Source organism: Lolium rigidum, chromosome 2 (genome assembly GCF_022539505.1).
Source record: "Lolium rigidum isolate FL_2022 chromosome 2, APGP_CSIRO_Lrig_0.1, whole genome shotgun sequence".
NCBI classification, from domain to species: Eukaryota; Viridiplantae; Streptophyta; class Magnoliopsida; order Poales; family Poaceae; genus Lolium; species Lolium rigidum.
Genome location: NC_061509.1, coordinates 1,657,743 through 1,674,095, shown reverse-complemented (window position 1 = coordinate 1,674,095; position 16,353 = coordinate 1,657,743).

Sequence of the window (16,353 nt, the reverse complement as noted above, 5' to 3'; positions counted from 1 at the left end):
GTGACATGCTTGAGACAAGATCATTACTTTTCATTTTTTTGGGGCCGATCACAAGGATCGGCCTGCCCATGTACGTTCATAGACTTTGCTCCTGTTACACGGTCAGGCCAGTGGATAAGACCAGCCTCACCCCATTTTTTGACACGTCGATGTACTCGCAGTCGTCCAAAGTGATGCCTGAGAGTGGCTCTTGGCCTTCCGTCTCCCAAACATTCATGCCAGCCGTTGAAACCTCGGCTGTATCGTCTGCATTGACGACTTCTACTTCGTCTCCATCCCACTGTATTAAGCATTGGTGCATCTTAGATGGAATGCAACAGTTGGCGTGGATCCAATCTCTCCCTAGCAGGACAGCGTAAGTGCTCTTGCTGTCGACAATGAAGAACATCGTAGGGATGGTTTTCCTCCCTACAGTCAGATCCACGTTCAGAACACCTTGTGCATCAGATGCTTGGCCGTTGAAATCGCTCAGTGTCACGTTGGTCTTGATCAGATCCGAGCTAGAGCGTCCCAACCGACGTAGCATGGAGTATGGCATGATGTTGATCGCCGCTCCGGTGTCCACCAGCATCCCATTGACGGGCTGCCCATTGATATAACCTCGTAAGTACAGGGCCTTCGGGTGTACGCAACTTCTTTCACGTGGCTTCTCAAAGATAACCGGCCGTGGGCCGCAGTCAATTTGTGCCACAGGTGCTTCGTCTAATCCTGGAGCACAAAACTCCGTTGGAAGGATGAACACCATGTTTGTACTAGCCGATGTCTCATCATCGGCTTTCCTTGGCTTGGGGCGCCACTCCATCTTTTGTGGTCGACCCTCTTCGTCTAGGGTTCGTTGAATTTTCGCGGCCAGATCGGGCCGCGCCTTCCTTAGTGTGTGCAGGTATAACCTTTCGACTTCCTCCAAACCACGCAGTCGCTGAACCCTACGCTTTTGGGAACGGCCGAGTCCATCAGGGCACCACCTTGGCCGGTGGTACTTATCCTCTTCTTCTTCATAGTCATCTTCCAACTCATCGAGGTCTTCTTCCCGAGAGGACTCAGTTGGCTTGTTCCTAGATGGGAGAGGCCCAAGACATTTGAACACTGACACGTCTGTTGCACCCTTCTTCTTCTGTCTACATTCTGGGCAGTTGCCGATTGTAGGCAATCGGCTCATTCCTGAATCCCAGCAGTGTTTGAAGAAAGGACAGTCCCAGTGCTTGTCCACGTTGTCTTGTTCTCTTGACCTTTCCTTGGCACGGAGCTCGTATCTCTCCTCATCGCGATCCTGCCGACGATGTCTCCTGGCGTCCCTGCTAGCTAGACGATCCCTTTCATCGTCGCTGTTGTACCGCCGGCGTTGGTCGTACTGACTCACGTATTTGTTGAGGAGATGATCAGAGAGAGGTCGTTGATATCGCACATTCTTCACTTCTCCCTCCGTGATGTAGCGTTTGCCATCGTGCCGGAGCCGATCGCGTGGAGCGGCTTCCTCGTTGTCCTTGCTACGAGAGCGGCTGCCCTCGCCTTTGTCCTTACCAGTGTGGTGCCCAGGCTCGACCATGTTGATGCTCAACGAGAAACCTGGCTGGCACCCTTCGGGGTAAGCGTACTCCACCGTGTTAACGGCGGGGAAGGGGTGTGTGTCGACTTTCATGGCGTACTGGTTGAAAATTAGACGTCCTTGTTCTATCGCCATTTGGATCTGCGGACGCCACACCCTGCAGTCGTTGGTGGTATGGGAGAACGAGTTATGCCATTTGCAGTATGGCTTTCCGTTCAGCTCCTGTACCGTGGGGATTTTGAGGCCTTCAGGTAACTTCAGCTGCTTCTCCTTAAGTAAGAGGTCAAAAGTTTTCTCAGTTTTAGTTACGTCAAAATCAAACCCTCTGGGCGGACCTGGTGGCTTAACCCATTTGCAGGATACGGGGGTTGCCCCCCGAGTCCATTCAGCCACTGCTACCTCTTGATCTCCCGCAGACCCTTCATCTTCCTCTGTCTCAACCAGGACTACTGCACGTTTGAATTTGTCCTGGTACAACTCTGGGTGGCGCTGCTCATATAATGACAGTTTCTGAACCATGTGCGCCAGTGAAGGGTAGTCTGCTTGGGAAGCCATATCCTTGATCGGTGAGGCGAGACCCACCACCGCCAACTCGACTGCTTCCTTTTCGGTCAAACGAGCCGAATAACATCGGTTCCTCATGGTCCTGAAGCGCTGGATGTACTCTGACACTGTTTCTCCGCGCTTCTGACGTACTTGTGCTAGATCGGCAATGCCAGCCTCGGAAGCTTCTGAGTGATACTGCATGTGGAATTGCTCTTCCAACTGCTTCCAAGTCCGGATCGAATCTGGTGGCAGCGATGTGTACCACCCAAAAGCCGATCCTGTGAGGGACTGTGCAAAGAACCTCACGCGTAGTGCATCTGCAGCTGAGATCGTGCCCAGCTGCGCCAAATATCGGCTTATATGCTCGATAGAGCTGGAGCCATCCGACCCACTAAACTTGGAGAATTCAGGAGCCGATACTTGGGTGGTAGTGGGATCAAATCGTAGTCGTTGGGATACGGCTTGGAATAGCCGATTGCCCTCCTTTTCGGCACCATGCCGAATTGGTCTCTCAAGATCGTCGCTGATCCGATCCGCGGTGCTAGGCTGCGGGAGTGGAGCTACGAAGATTCGTCGGCGTGGCGTATTTAGCTAGCCACGCTTGCTTCTCAAGATCCGAGCTAGCTACAGGAGTTGGGCTACGGACGTTCGTCGGAGTGGCATACTTAGCTAGCCACGTCTGCTTCTCAAGATCTGATCCAGAAGCTCCTCCTGCTGTTCCGAAGTCCCTGCTGTTGCAGCCTGGTTCGTGAGCGCCCAGTTACTGCTGTCTGGCACGTATGTGCACGTGTATCCGTGAGGGATCTCCTTAGGCGCCTCATACAAGAACTGGTAGTCGCTAGGATCGCCACCGATCTTGTAGACGACGAATGCCGGTGTACTCGGCACCTCTGGTGCTGCCGGCGCGAACGGCGGCGGTGGTTGGCTCTCAGAGTGGTAGCTCTCCTTGGTGAGTCCCTAGAGCAGGTCCTGACGAAGAGTACTGATGCCTCAAGATTTCATGGAGCACCCGAAGGGCGACACGCTCCAAAGTGTTCACCAGGCTCTCAGAATGGCGGTGTAGCGAATGAGCTACCATGAAATTGATCTCCTGACGCAAGGACCTGGTGCGTTCTTCTGAAGGGGTGGACAGGTCAATTCCGTCGAGCGCGCCTTTAGGTATGAACCATCTCCACCTGATGCCATGCGAGCGAGTCCTGTGGAAAGAGCCGATGAGGTCGGCCTCGAGGATAGCTTTGACGTCGTCATACTTCTTCTTGAGCTCCTCGGGCAGATCCTCGTACGTGACTGGAGTACCTTCCGCCATCTCAGATGTAGATGGCGATGCAGTTGATGTCGAAGACGGTCCCACCGGGCGTGCCAGAATGTGTTGGCGTCCGAAACTCACCGGCGAGCTACGGCTGGCAACACGAAGAGCCGGGAACAACTTAGGGCTGCGGCTAGCCCTGGTCCCTCCGAGCGACGGCCCGCAAAGCTTCTGGTACACACGTCCCGATCTTTGGTGCAAAGGCGTGCCACCTGATCTATACCTGATCAGGAAGGTAACGGATTTGCTTCGCTTAGTTTCCTGCATGGCATACACGTAAACATTAAATACGAGCCTCGATCGGCTCTTAGGTTGTCCTGTGAATCGGCTCAAGGAGCCGATCCACCCATGGTTCGTATGAGGTCTACGATCACATGGTGGTCCTGCTTGATCAATATGTAGCTAAAATGACCTACGATGATTTAGGGTTTTCACCGCATAATCGGAACATCCTACTCGTGATTGAGCCTGGCAGCTACGCACGGTGATAATAAACCGACCCTAGACAAGGCCTAAAAACCAACATTAAGTTGATCCCTGGAACATCTTGTCTAGGGTTAGCAAACTACACCCTACGTACCACTTGGATCCTTCAACCCGTTTGTAAGGCCTAACTATGCAGATATTAAACTAATCCCTGAAGAATCAAGGAGCAATCATAACGGATCGGATCTACTAATCAATGATCAAGCAAGGTGCCGCCCTTACACCTAAGAAAGGTGTAAGGACGGCTAGACGTCTAAAGGTTGCATGGACGGAAGCATGTAGCACGGTAGAACAATGCTAACCCTAACACATCTATGATAACTACGTTGCTCGCCATCAAAAAGGCTTCGAGCACGAGCAACGCATGAACGACGAATAAACGTATATCGCCTAGATCGCAAGATGCGATCTAGGCAAGCATGATGCTTACCCGGAAGAAACCCTCGAAACAAGGGGTCGGCGATGCGCCAAGATTGGTTTGTGATGAACGTGATTGTTGTCTTTCTTGATAACCCTAGATACATATTTATAGTCCGTAGACTTTCTAACGTGGGAATAATCCCAACCGTGCACGAGGCAAACTCTAACTAACCGACACGTATCCTACTATATTTACAGATACAAGGGCAAACTGCCCAATCTTCGTGTATAAGGCCGGTTCACGTATTTCTTCTATGTGTACTTCTTCAAGCCCAATCTTGATCGCGGCCCACCTCTGACTTGGTCAAATTCTGGTGATAACACTACTGTGCCGGCGCGACACAGTAGCCGCCACCGGCGGCGGCATCCCAGGACGGGGGAGTTCCCGTCCTCGATGTGCGCGAGCACATTCTCGAGGGTGCGGCCAGGCGCGCTCCACCATCGGCGGCGGCCGGCGGCGTTGTTCCTTGCCGGAGGAGGAGGAGGGCCGTCGTACACGGCGAGTTCGCGTTCGTACCTTCGCCGGAAGAACGCGATCCACGCTTCTGTTGGAGATATGCCCAAGAGGCAATAATAAAATGTTTATTATAATATATCTTTGTGTTTATGATAATGTTTGCATACCATGCTATAATTGTATTAACCGAAACATTGATACATGTGTGTTATGTAAATAACAAGGAGTTCCTAGTAAGCCTCTTGTATAACTAGCTTGTTGATTAATGGATGATCATGGTTTCGTGATCATGAACATTGGATGTTATTAATAACAAGGTTATGTCATTAGGTGAATGATATAATGGACACACACCCAAATGAGCGTAGCATAAGATCAAGTCATTATGTTCAATTTGCTATAAGCTTTCGATACATAGTTGCCTAGTCCTTCAACCATGAGATCATGTAAATCACTTACACCGGAAGGGTACTTTGATTACATCAAACGCCATTGCGTAAATGGGTGGTTATAAAGATGGGATTAAGTATTTGGAAAGTGTGAGTTGAGGCATATGGATCAGTAGTGGGATTTGTCCATCCTGATGACTGATACGCGTACAGCACGCGGCCGTTGGGAACCCCAAGAGGAAGGTGTGATGCGTACAGCGGCAAGTTTTCCCTCAGTATGAAACCAAGGTTTAATCGAACCAGTAGGAGCCAAGAAGCACGTTGAAGGTTGATGGCGGCGAGATGTAGTGCGGCGCAACACCGGGGATTCCGGCGCCAACGTGGAACCTGCACAACACAACCAAAGTACTTTGCCCCAACGAAACAGTGAGGTTGTCAATCTCACCGGCTTGCTGTAACAAAGGATTAGATGTATAGTGTGGATGATGATTGTTTGCAGAGAACAGTAGAACAATTGTAGTAGATTGTATTTCAGATGTAAAGAATGGACCGGGGTCCACAGTTCACTAGAGGTGTCTCTCCCATAAGATAAATAGCATGTTGGGTGAACAAATTACAGTTGGGCAATTGACAAATAAAGAGGGCATGACCATGCACATACATGATATGATGAGTATTGTGAGATTTAATTGGGCATTACGACAAAGTACATAGACCGCTATCCAGCATGCATCTATGCCTAAAAAGTCCACCTTCGGGTTATCATCCGAACCCCTTCCGGTATTAAGTTGAAAACAACGAGACAATTGCATTAAGTATGGTGCGTAATGTAATCAATAACTACATCCTCGGACATAGCATCAATGTTTTATCCCTAGTGGCAACGAGTACATCCATAACCTTAGAGGTTTACTGTCACTCCCCGGATTCACGGAGACATGAACCCACTATCGAGCATAAATACCCCCTCTTGGAGTTAAGAGTAAAAACTTGGCCAGAGCCTCTACTAATAACGGAGAGCATGCAAGATCATAAACAACACATAGATATAAATTGATAATCAACATAACATAGTATTCTCTATCCATCGGATCCCAACAAACACAACATATAGCATTACAGATAGATGATCTTGATTATGTTCGGCAGCTCACAAGATCCGACAATGAAGCACATAAGGAGAAGACAACCATCTAGCTACTGCTATGGACCCATAGTCCAGGGGTGAACTACTCACTCATCACTCCGGAGGCGACCATGGCGGCGTAGAGTCCTCCGGGAGATGAATTCCCTCTCCGGCAGGGTGCCGGAGGTGGTCTCCTGAATCCCCCGAGATGGGATTGGCGGCGGCGGCGTCTCTGGAAGGTTTTCCGTATCGTGGCTCTCGGTACTGGGGGTTTCGCGACGAAGGCTATTTGTAGGCGGAAGGGCAGGTCAGGGTGCCACACGAGGGGCCCAGGAGACAGGTCGGCGCGGCCAAGACCTGGGCCGCGCCGCCCTATCGTCTGGCCGCCTCGTGGCCCCACTTCGTTGACTCTCCGGTCTTCTGGAAGCTTCGTTTGAAAATAGGCCCATGGGCATTGATTTCGTCCAATTCCGAGAATATTTCCTTACTAGGATTTCTGAAACCAAAAACAGCAGAAAACAGCAACTGGCTCTTCGGCATCTCGTTAATAGGTTAGTGCCGGAAAATGCATAAATATGACATAAAGTATGCATAAAACATGTAGATATCATCAATAATGTGGCATGGAACATAAGAAATTATCGATACGTCGGAGACGTATCAGCATCCCCAAGCTTAGTTTCTGCTCGTCCCAAGCAGGTAAACGATAACAAAGATAATTTCTGGAGTGACATGCCATCATAACCTTGACCATACTATTGTAAAGCATATGAGCTGAGATCAAATCATTCAAAGCAAGTATCTATATTGATATAAGAGATGATAATTCAAGAGTTAGACAAGCTAGAAGTTTTCATGAACTATTGCTTTAAAGACATGCAACCGTACAAAGTTCATTAAGGATGTGTTAAGTATTCAGCATAGAAGTTCTATCCTTCATTCCAAGCATCAAGTAAATTTTCACAACATAAGAAGGATTCAGTCAAGTAAACATAAACATGAACGTCATGAATAAACTGTTTTGAAGTCTACTCAACCGATGAGCGCAAGCATTTGGTATTAGCACCAGGATGTTATGGCATAAAGAACATTAATGGGGGTTTGGAAGGCCAAATGGAAGAAAGGCTTGCAAAGCTGTAAATGACCATTAGACAAGAGGAAGCCTTATGATCGAAGCTATGCAAGGAGTAGTGATTGCCATGCAACGGATGCACATAGAGCTATATGTGTATGAAAGCTCTCCAATGGAACTAGTGGGGGTGCATCCAACTTGGTTGCTCACGAAGACCTAGAGCACTTTTGAGGAGGCTCATCATTGGAATATACAACCCAAGTTCTATAGTGTAAATTCCCCACATAGTTATACTAGTAAAACATGAAAACTCTCTCATATGAAGTGTAGGTGCTAAACATGAGCACAAATGATGACTATGAATAATGCGGGTGCTAAAACATGAGCACAAGTGTGGATAAAAGATAGTAATGCTGCCCCCTTTATCTTTATTCTCTTTTTTTTTCCTTCTCTTTTTTTTCTTTTTTTTCTTTCTTTTCATTTCATTTTTTTTCTTTCTTTTCTCTTTTTTTTCTTTTTTGATGGCCTCCATGGCTCTTTTCATTTTTAGGGGCAACATCCTAATATGACAACACACTTTTTGGTACAAATAACTCATAATGAATGAAACATGATGTATGAACTGTATGCCTCTGCCAGTATAGCAGGATGTGCAATGATCTAGCGTAACATGGGTAAACCACACATCAGCTGTATATGATCATGCAAAGAAATATATAAATAATAAATGACAACATGGCATGTAATGTAAAATGGATGTTGCATGACAATATATCTCGGAACAGCTATGGAAATGCTGTGGTAGGTAGGTATGGTGGCTGTTTTGAGGAGATGTATGGGCTTATGTGTAGGGGAACAAGAGAAAGTCCTCCCACGGGTTTGGATGTACTGGCGAAGTATGCACAATTCTCAATGTGAGCAAAAGGCAATGCACAGTACCGAAGAGGCTAGCAAATTTGGATGGTGGAAGTGCCAAAAACCGTAGCTTAACATTAGTCAAAAAGAACTCACAAGCTTATTGCAAACATCTAACAGGTTCAACATTAAGAGCATGATTAAAATTTACTCCAAGGAGGGCCGTTCACGGTGGCACAAGTACCCCGCTAGCTCCCTCGACCTTCAGCACAACTTAGTTATTACGATGAACTCTCAGACATGGAAAGCTATCAAGTCCAACTACACCTTCAACTATTTAAATAGAGTTTGTAGTACGGCACAAGCTTAAAGACAACAATCCACTACTAATTTTAACTTATTTATCCAGCAAGCCTTACCATCTAAATACCTCAAAACATTTGCAAAGAATCAAGTTATCAAAGCTCAATGTTCTACAAGTATTTTATTATACACTACCACATGCAACATTTCCCGTTTCTAACCATACAACAATTTAACGAAGAAGATTCTTCGCCATGAATATTATGAGTAAAGCCTAAGGACATACTTGTCCATATGCAACAGCGGAGCGTGTCTCTCTCCCACACAAAGAATGCTAGGATCCATTTTATTCAAACAAAACAAAAACAAAAACAAACCGACGCTCCAAGCAAAGCACATAAGATGTGATGGAATAAAAATATAGTTTCAGGGGAGGAACCTGATAATGTTGTTGATGAAGAAGGGGATGCCTTGGGCATCCCCAAGCTTAGACGTTTGAGTCTTCTTGATATATGCAGGGGTGAACCACCGGGGCATCCCCAAGCTTAGAGCTTTCACTCTCCTTGATCATGTTGTATCATCTCCCTCTCTTGATCCTTGAAAACTTCCTCCACACCAAACTCAAAACAACTCATTAGAGGGTTAGTGCACAATCAAAATATACATTTTCAGAGGTGACATAATCATTCTTAACACTTCTGGACATTGCACAAAGCTACTGAAAGTAAATGGAATCGAAAAATCCATCGAACATATCAAAACAGGCAATGCGAAATAAAAGGCAGAATCTGTCAAAACAGAACAGTTCGTAAAGATGAATTTTATTGAGGCACCAGACTTGCTCAAATGAAAATGCTCAAATTGAATGAAAGTTGCGTACATATCTGAGGATCACTCACGTGAATTGGCATAATTTTCTGAGTTACCTACAGAGAATTTGGCCTAGATTCGTGACAGCAAAGAAATCTGTTTCTGCGCAGTAATCCAAATCTAGTATGAACCTTACTATCAACGACTTTACTTGGCACAACAATGCACAAAACTAAGATAAGGAGAGGTTGCTACAGTAGTAAACAACTTCCAAGACACAAATATAAAACAAAATACTGTAGTAAAAACATGGGTTGTCTCCCATAAGCGCTTTTCTTTAACGCCTTTCAGCTAGGCGCAGAAAGTGTGTATCAAGTATTATCAAGAGACGAAGTGTCAACATCATAATTTGTTCTAATAATAGAATCAAAAGGTAACTTCATTCTCTTTCTAGGGAAGTTTTCCATACCTTTCTTGAGAGGAAATTGATATTTAATATTACCTTCCTTCATATCAATGATAGCACCAACGAGTTCGAAGAAAAGGTCTTCCCAATATAATGGGACAAGATGCATTGCATTCAATATCCAAGACAACAAAATCAACGGGGACAAGGTCATTGTTAACGGTAATGCGAACATTATCAACTTTCCCCAAATGTTTCTTTGTAGAATGATCAGCAAGATTAACATCCAAATAATAATTTTTCAATGGTGGCAAGTCAAGCATATTATAAATTTTCTTAGGCATAACAGAAATACTTGCACCAAGATCACATAAAGCATTACAATCAAAGTCATTGACCTTCATCTTAATGATGGGCTTCCAACCATCCTCTAGCTTCCTAGGATCGAATAGAAGCTTCGCGTTCTAATTTCTCTTCTCTAGCTTTTATGAGAGCATTTGTAATATGTTTCGTGAAAGCCAAGTTTATAGCACTAGCATTAGGACTCTTAGCAAGTTTTTGTAAGAACTTTATAACTTCAGAGATGTGGCAATCATCAAAATTTAAACCATTATAATCTAAAGCAATGGGATCATCATCCCCAATGTTGGAAAAAATTTCAGCGGCTTTATCACGAGCGGTTTCAGTGAGTTTTAGCAGTTCCAGGCAGTTTTTCGCGCTTTGCATTAGAAGTGGGAACATTGCCAACACCAATTATTTTACCATTAATAGTAGGAGGTGCAGCAACATGTGTAGAATTAGCATTGCTAGTGGTGGTAATAGTCCAGACTTTAGCTATATTATCTTCTTTTTCATTTTCTTCTCTTTCCCACCTTGCACGCAATTCGGCCATCAATCTTATATTCTCATTAATTCTAACTTGGATGGCATTTGCTGTAGTAACAACTTTATTATTATGATTCTCATGAGGCATAACTTTCGATTTCAAAAGATCAACATCAACAGCAAGACTATCGACTTTAGAAGCAAGTATATCAATTTTCCCAAGCTTTTCTTCAACAGATTTGTTAAAAGCAGTTTGTGTACTAATAAATTCCTTAAGCATGGCTTCAAGTCCAGGGGGTGTGTTCCTATTATTGTTGTAAGAATTCCCATAAGAATTACCATAGCCGTTGCCATTATTATAAGGATATGGCCTATAGTTGTTACTAGAATTGTTCCGGTAAGCATTGTTGTTGAAATTATTATTTTTAATGAAGTTTACATCAACATGTTCTTCTTGGGCAACCAATGAAGCTAACGGAACATTATTAGGATCAACATTTGTCCTATCATTCACAAGCATAGACATAATAGCATCAATCTTATCACTCAAGGAAGAGGTTTCTTCGACAGAATTTACCTTCTTACCTTGTGGAGCTCTTTCCGTGTGCCATTCAGAGTAATTAATCATCATATTATCAAGATGCTTTGTTGCTTCACCAAGAGTAATGGACATAAAGGTACCTCCAGCAGCTGAATTCAATAGATTCCGCGAAGAAAAATTCAGTCCTGCATAAAAGGTTTGGATGATCATCCAAGTAGTCAGTCCATGGGTTGGGCAATTTTTAACCAAAGATTTCATTCTTTCCCATGCTTGTGCAACATGCTCATTATCCAATTGTTTAAAATTCATTATGCTACTCCTCAAAGATATAATTTTAGCAGGGGGTAATATCTACCAATAAAAGCATCCTTGCATTTAGTCCATGAATCAATACTGTTCTTAGGCAAAGATAGCAACCAATCTTTAGCTCTTCCTCTTAATGAGAAAGGAAACAATTTTAATTTTATAATGTCACCATCTACATCTTTATACTTTTGCATTTCACATAGTTCAACAAAATTATTGAGATGGGCAGCAGCATCATCAGAACTAACACCAGAAAATTGCTCTCACATAACAAGATTTAGTAAAGCAGGTTTAATTTCAAAGAATTCTGCTGTAGTAGCAGGTGGAGCAATAGGTGTGCATAAGAAATCATTATTATTTGTTGTGAAGTCACACAACTTAGTATTTTCAGGGGTACCCATTTTAGCAATAGTAAATAAAGCAAACTAGAAAAAGTAAATGTAAGTAACTAATTTTTTTGTGTTTTTGATATAGCAAACAAGATAGCAAATAAAGTAAAACTAGCAACTAATTTTTTTGTGCTTTGATTTAGTGCAGCAAACAAAGTACTAAATAAAATAAAGCAAGACAAAAACAAAGTAAAGAGATTGGGATGTGGAGACTCCCCTTGCAGCGTGTCTTGATCTCCCCGGCAACGGCGCCAGAAAACAATCTTGATACGCGTACAGCACGCGACCGTTGGGAACCCCAAGAGGAAGGTGTGATGCGTACAGCGGCAAGTTTTCCCTCAGTATGAAACCAAGGTTTAATCGAACCAGTAGGAGCCAAGAAGCACGTTGAAGGTTGATGGCGGCGAGATGTAGTACGGCGCAACACCAGGGATTCCGGCGCCAACGTGGAACCTGCGAAACACAACCAAAGTACTTTGCCCCAACGAAACAGTGAGGTTGTCAATCTCACCGGCTTGCTGTAACAAAGGATTAGATGTATAGTGTGGATGATGATTGTTTGCGAGAGAACAGTAGAACAATTGCGGTAGATTGTATTTCAGATGTAAAGAATGGACCGGGGTCCACGAGTTCACTAGAGGTGTCTCTCCCATAAGATAAATAGCTTGTTGGGTGAACAAATTACGAGTTGGGCAATTGACAAATAGAGAGGGCATGACCATGCACATACATGATATGATGAGTATTGTGAGATTTAATTGGGCATTACGACAAAGTACATAGACCGCTATCCAGACATGCATCTATGCCTAAAAAGTCCACCTTCGAGGTTATCATCCGAACCCCTTCCAGTATTAAGTTGAAAACAACGAGACAATTGCATTAAGTATGGTGCGTAATGTAATCAATAACTACATCCTCGGACATAGCATCAATGTTTTATCCCTAGTGGCAACGGTACATCCATAACCTTAGAGGTTTCTGTCACTCCCCAGATTCACGGAGACATGAACCCACTATCGAGCATAAATACCCCCTCTTGGAGTTAAGAGTAAAAACTTGGCCAGAGCCTCTACTAATAACGGAGAGCATGCAAGATCATAAACAACACATAGATATAAATTGATAATCAACATAACATAGTATTCTCTATCCGTCGGATCCCAACAAACACAACATATAGCATTACAGATAGATGATCTTGATCATGTTCGGCAGCTCACAAGATCCGACAATGAAGCACATAAGGAGAAGACAACCATCTAGCTACTGCTATGGACCCATAGTCCAGGGGTGAACTACTCACTCATCACTCCGGAGGCGACCATGGCGGCGTAGAGTCCTCCGGGAGATGAATCCCCTCTCCGGCAGGGTGCCGGAGGCGATCTCCTGAATCCCCCGAGATGGGATTGGCGGTGGCGGCGTCTCTGGAAGGTTTTCCGTATCGTGGCTCTCGGTACTGGGGGTTTCGCGACGAAGGCTATTTGTAGGCGGAAGGGCAGGTCAGGGGGCCACACGAGGGGCCCAGGAGACAGGTCGGCGCGGCCAAGACCTGGGCCGCGCCGCCCTATCATCTGGCCGCCTCGTGGCCCCACTTCGTTGACTCTCCGGTCTTCTGGAAGCTTCGTGTGAAAATAGGCCCCTGGGCGTTGATTTCGTCCAATTCCGAGAATATGTCCTTACTAGGATTTACGAAACCAAAAACAGCGAGAAAATAGCAACCGGCTCTTCGGCATCTCGTTAATAGGTTAGTGCCGGAAAATGCATAAATATGACATAAAGTATGCATAAAACATGTAGATATCATCAATAATGTGGCATGGAACATAAGAAATTATCGATACGTCGGAGACGTATCAATGACGGATAGATATACTCTGGGCCCTCTCGGTGGAATGTCATCTGATTAGCTTGCAAGCATATGATTGGATCATAAGAGATGACATACCACGGTACGAGTAAAGAGTACTTGTCAGTAACGAGGTTGAACAAGGTATGGAGATACCGATGATCGAACCCCGGACAAGTAAAATATCTCGTGACAAAGGGAATTGGCATCGTATGTAAATGGTTCAATCGATCACTAAGTCATCATTGAATATGTGGGAGCCATTATGGATCTCCAGATCCCGCTATTGGTTATTGCTCGGAGATGAGTCTCGACCATGTCTACATAGTTCGCGAACCGTAGGGTGACGCGCTTAAGGTTCGATGTCGCATAAGTAGATTCGGAATATGAGATGGAGACCGAAGTTTGTTCAGAGTCTCGGATGGGATCCAGGACATCACGAGGAGGTCCGGAATGGTCCGGAGAATAAGATTCATATATGAGAAGTCATTTTCAGGGTTACCGGAAAAGTTCAGGATTTTTCGGTATTGTACCGGAGGTTCTAGAAGGTTCCAGAGGGTACCATAGTGGGGCCCACCTATCTTGGACGACCAACATGGACCGGAGGGGTCGCATAGGCCCACATGGGCCAGGCACACCAGCCCCCAAGGCCCATGTGGCTGGATCAAGTGGATAAGATCAAATCCCTTGAAAATAGGGACTTAACTTGGGGGGAAGTTCCCCCCTTGTTTTGGCCGACCCTTGGGCTTGGAGGAGGGGCCAAGGCAGCCCCCCCACGCCTATATAAGAGGGAGGGGAGGGCTGGGGCGCAGCACATTGATCTCTACGGGTGCTTCTATTCTTGTAGACAGTGTTGGGCCTCCAAGAGCAGAGGTTTGTAGAACAGCAGCAAGTTTCCCTTAAGTGGATCACCCAAGGTTTATCGATCTCAGGGAGGAAGAGGTCAAAGATATCCCTCTCATGCAACCCTGCAACCACAAAGCAAGAAGTCTCTTGTGTCCCCAACACACCTAATAGGTGAACTAGTTCAGCGAAGAGATAGTGAAATACAGGTGGTATGAATAAGTATGAGCAGTAGTAACGGCGCCAGAAAAGTGCTTTGCTGCCCAGGACTGGTGTGTGGTTGATGGTGGTAATATTGCGAGACGATACAGATGCGAGTAGAACGATGAAACAAGCAGCGATAGCAGTATTGGAAACAAGGCCTAGGGATCATACTTTCACTAGTGGACACTCTCAACATTGATCACATAACAGAATAAATAGATAGATGCTAGACTCTACACTCTCTTGTTGGATGATGAACACCACTAACTGTGTAGGATTACACGAACCCTCAATGCCGGAGTTAACAAGCTCCACAATATTCGATGTTCATATTTAAATAACCTTAGAGTGCACGACAGATCAACACAACCAAACGAAGTACTAACATAGCATGCACACTGTCACCTTCACGCTACGAAAGGAGGAATAGATCACATCAATACCATCATAGCAATATTTAACTTCATAATCTACAAGAGATCACAATCATAGCATACGCTAAGTACTACACGATGCACATACTGTCAACATTACACCGTGCAGGAGGAATAGACTATTTCAATAACATCACTAGAGTAGCACATAGATGATATTCAACTTGATCACAAAGAGACAGAGAGATGAACCACATAGCTACAACGGAGCCCTCAGCCCCGGGGGTGAATTACTCCCTCCTCATCATGGAGACAGCGATGGCGGTGAAGATGGCGGTGGAGACGGTGGTGGAGATGGCTCCGGGGGCAATTCCCCGTCCCGGCGGCGTGCCGGAACAGAGACTTCTGTCCCCCGAATTGGAGTTTTGCGATGGCGGTGGCTCTGGATGGTTTTCTCTGGTTTCGTCCAACGGGGTCGAGGTTTTAGGTCAAGGATGATTAAATAGGCGAAGAGGCGGAGTCGGAGGGGCGACGAGGCGATGACACAATAGGGGGGCGCGGCCCAGGCCCTGGCCGTGCCACCCTGTCATCTGGGGCCCCTGTGGCCCCCCTCTGGCCTCTCTCGGGTGTTCTGGATGCTTCCGGGGATTCTAAGATGCTGGGCGTTGATTTCTTCCGATTCCGAGAATATTTCCTTACTAGGATTTCTGAAACCAAAAACAGCAGAAAACAGCAACTGGCCCTTCGGCATCTCGTCAATAGGTTAGTTCCCGAAAACGCATAAAAACGACATAAAGTATGCATAAAACATGTAGATATCATCAATAATGTGGCATGGAACATAAGAAATTATCGATACGTCGGAGACGTATCAGCATCCCCAAGCTTAGTTTCTGCTCGTCCCGAGCAGGTAAACGATAACAAAGATAATTTCTGGAGTGACATGCCATCATAACCTTGATCATACTATTGTAAGCACATGTAATGAATGCAGCGATCAAAACAATGGTAAATGACATGAGTAAACAAATGAATCATATAGCAAAGACTTTTCATGAATAGTACTTTCAAGACAAGCATCAATAAGTCTTGCATAAGAGTTAACTCATAAAGCAATAATTCAAAGTAAAGGTATTGAAGCAACACAAAGGAAGATTAAGTTTCAGCAGTTGCTTTCAACTTGTAACATGTATATCTCATGGATAGTTGTCAATGTAAAGTAATATAACAAGTGCAATATTCAAGTATGTAGGAATCAATGCACAGTTCACACAAGTGTTTGCTTCTTGAGGTGGAGAGA